Consider the following 3,898-nt stretch of genomic DNA (forward strand, 5'->3'; position numbering starts at 1 on the left):
TATTTTTATTGCCACGTTTATCCTTTAAAATGTTTCACAAATTGATTGTAAAACTAATTTATATTAGTCAAAAGATACCATGAAAGGCTGGCAATTTTGGCTTTTGCAAAAGCTGTTTGCACCTGTATCTATTTTTTTTACATAATTCCAGTAATTGCTCATAATTTGCTTGCCTTTTCACTTAATGGGAATAATCCAGACTTTGTATTTTCCACAAGCACGGAAGTGCTCCAAAAAAGGGATTTTGACGAAGGAAAAATCTATTTCTGGGCAAGGGCCCGTGTCGCCCAGTGAAATGTCCCTTTAGCACACATTTCTAAGGTAAATTATTGCTAAAATACCAGAGAAAAAGCTAAAATGGAAATGTCAGAACATTCTGACTCGCTCACCTTATATAAAAAGTGTCGGTATGGTTTCTGGGGCGAGTGAAACCACTACCACGGGTCTCTTACCAATTAGATTCATCCCTCTTCGAAATCTCTCTACTAGAGAGGGCCGATGCAAGGCCTGCTCTCAGCTACGACTACTACTAGCGCCCTCGACGCCACTACCAGCGCCTCTACCGGTCATCCTTGGAGTTAGCCTGTCAAGCTTGGGCCTAAGGGTGGGGAATAAAAGAAGGGTGGGATTTCACTGGGCGACACAGGCCCTTGCCCAGAAATAGATTTTTCCTTCGTCAAAATCCCTTTCCTGGGCTCAGCCCGCGTTGCTACGTGAAATAGTACCAGAGAAATGGCCACAAGCTTGAGGAATGAACATAAAAGATATTGTAAGGATCAAATAAAAAACACTTAAGGTTAATTATTATAATCTAAAATAAGCTTATGAACTAGAGATGATTATAATACAGGCTTAAGATTAATTACAGTAACTTAATAATAACCTTAAAGATAGATACAATATCATAAAGAAAAAAAAAAGGATTATGTGTGAGTAATCCTAAAATAAAAACTAGGAAAACATCACAACTATGTACATATATGGCATCTAAGGCATAGGAAAGGCTACATGGTGGCAGAGTCACAGGAAGGACGTCAGTGAGGCAGGTAGAAAGGAGATCTAGATCTAAGTTACTATTACTACTTAAGCAGTGTCAGGAGAAACTGTGTTTCCCACTGCCACTGCTGGAAATTTAAGAGCTTCTAAGGACTTGAGGTAGTGATGTTTGAACACTGTCGGAGATTTCCAGCCTGTATACTTTTTCAGATCATCAAAATTCATATGTTGAAAATAGTTGACTGAGGTAGCTACTCCCCTAATATCGTGGACCTTGGGGAACGATTCTGGGTTGGCTTGTTTAATGAAATATAAAATTTGCTACCTAATTCCCTTTAAGGAAATGGTACCACCCTTTTCCCTCATAGATAAAGGGCCTGAGGATCTTATGGCCGTTCTGGTAAGATATGCTCTTAGGGCAGTAACTGGACATAAAGAAGGTTCCTGAAGAAGTGGGAGAATCTTCCAAGGGGCCCATCTCATTAGTGGATCCTCATTTTTAGCTAAAAATTGACGATCTGGAGAAAGTAATACTTCTCCTGAAGGGAGAAATTTTATGACCTGAGTCTCTAGATAGAGCCGACAGTTCAGATACCCTGGCTCCTGAGGCTAGACTTAAAAGCAATAATGTTTTCCTCAGGAAGGGTAAAAAGTCACATGAATTGTTATCAGTATCTGAGGCCAGTTTGAGAACATCATTTAAGAACCATGACACAGACTTAGGCCTCTCTGATGGTGTGAGCCTAGCACAGGCTCTAGGGATAGATGAAAAATAAGAGTCTGTTAGATCTATTTGAAAACAAAACTGGAAGATTTTCTTCAATGCCGATTTAGTAGTAGTAATAGTACTAGCTGCTAAACCTTTTTCAAATAATGATCTAAAGAAGGAAATAGCCAGGTTGGTTGTCATGGTTTGAGATTCGGTCTTCCTCAGAAAAATAGCTAGTTTTTTAACAGCTGAGTCATATTGGCGAAGAGTCGACTCTCTTTTATCCGATTCTAGGAATAGGATGTTTTGAGGATCGATATCAGCATCCCTTTTTGCCGCGAACTTCATGAAGTCCATAAAGTTAGGGTTTTGAGAATTCCTGAGGAAGCGAACACAGTCTTCATTTGTACTAGTTGGGATAGTTTGGGATTGGGAATCCGTTGAGGTCTGAGACCCAATTCCAATAGGAGTGGGAACCAGTTGCTCTTGGGCCAATTGGGGGCTACTAGAGCGACTTGTCCCTTGAAGGTCCTGAGCTTGTTCAACACCTTCAGAAGAAGATTCACTGGAGGAAAGATGTAAATCTTCTTCCATTGATTCCAGTCTATAGCCATGGCGTCCGTGGTATAAGCCAGAGGGTCCAGGTTGGGAGCCACATAGCAAGGAAGTTTGTGATTTGACTCTGTGGCGAAAAGATCCACCTGGAGCCCTGGAACCTGTTGGCAGATCCAATTGAATGACTGTCTGTCCAGGGACCACTCCGACTCTAGTGGGACTGAGCGAGAAAGGGCATCTGCTATCACGTTCTTCCCTCCCGCCAGGTGTGTGGAGGACAGGTGCCATTTGTACTTGGCTGCCAGAGAGAATATGGCTATCATGACATGGTTCACATGGCTTGACTTGGAGCCTCCCCTGTTGATGCAGTGTACTACTACTGCACTGTCCAACACCAGCTTGATGTGAGATCTCTTGTGTGAGATCTCTTGGCTGGTTGAAGTCTTTTCAGGGTGAGGAATACTGCCATAGCTTCCAGTACATTGATATGGAGCCGGCGGAATGGAAGGGACCAAGTCCCCTGTACCTTCTTGTACTGAGAGTACCCTCCCCAGCCGCTTAGTGAAGCATCCGTGTGGATAACTATTGCCGGCGGAGGGAACTGAAGAGGAATTGATTCGACAGATTTTTTACCTCTGTCCAAGGGCGGAGGCGCTTGCGCAGTATCGCCGGGATAGCGGACAGCTTGTCCCGGGACCTGTTGTTTGCCCTTGAGCGCCAGACGCGGTCTATGTCTTTGAGTTTTACCTTTAGCAGAACGTCCGTTACCGAGGCAAATTGAAGAGAGCCCAGGATCCTTTCCTGGCTCCTTCGAGACGTTTGTTTGCACTTGAGAAATTGTCTGGTTGCTTTGTCTATTTCTCTTCTCTTCGACGATGGAATTGATAGTGTGTGTGAGTTCAAGTCCCACTGAATGCCCAGCCACTGAAAGCGAGAGTCCGGTGTTAACCTAGACTCGGTCTTGTTTATCTGAAACCCCAGGTGTTCCAAAAACTGAATTACTTTGACCGTTGCCTTGTGACATTCTTCGATGTTTGTGGCCCAAACGAGCCAATTGTCCAGATAGGCAACTAACATTATTCCTTGAGACCTGAGTTGTTGAACCACTGTCTCTGCCAATTTCGTGAAAACCCTGGGGGCTACATTGAGTCCGAAGGGCATTACCTTGAAGGAGAATGCCTGGTTCCCTAGTCTGAAACCTAAGTACGGGCAGAAATGTCTTACCACTGGAACATGATAGTATGCGTCTGTAAGATCAATAGAGGTGGTGACGGCCCCACAGGGTAGTAAGGTCTGCACCTGCGTGATAGTCAGCATTTTGAACTTGTCACAGCGAAATAATAAGTTCAGAAAGGACAAGTCTAGAATTATTCTTCGTTTGTTTGAGCCTTTCTTTGGCACGCTGAACAATCGACCTTGAAACTTTAAATGCTTGACTCTTGACACTACTCCTTTCTGAAGGAGTTCTTGGGCATACTCTATCAAGTCCGCTGTCAGTTGTTGATAGAAGATTTTGGATGGAGGAGGACCTTTGGTCCAGCTCCATCCTAGGCCTTTGGACACAATGCTGTGTGCCCAGCTGCTGAACCTCCATCTGTGACAAAAGAGGAACAGTCTCCCTCCTACCTGAGGGTTCTC

The sequence above is a fragment of the Macrobrachium nipponense genome, chromosome 30 (assembly GCF_015104395.2).
Source record: "Macrobrachium nipponense isolate FS-2020 chromosome 30, ASM1510439v2, whole genome shotgun sequence".
Taxonomy (NCBI): Eukaryota; Metazoa; Arthropoda; class Malacostraca; order Decapoda; family Palaemonidae; genus Macrobrachium; species Macrobrachium nipponense.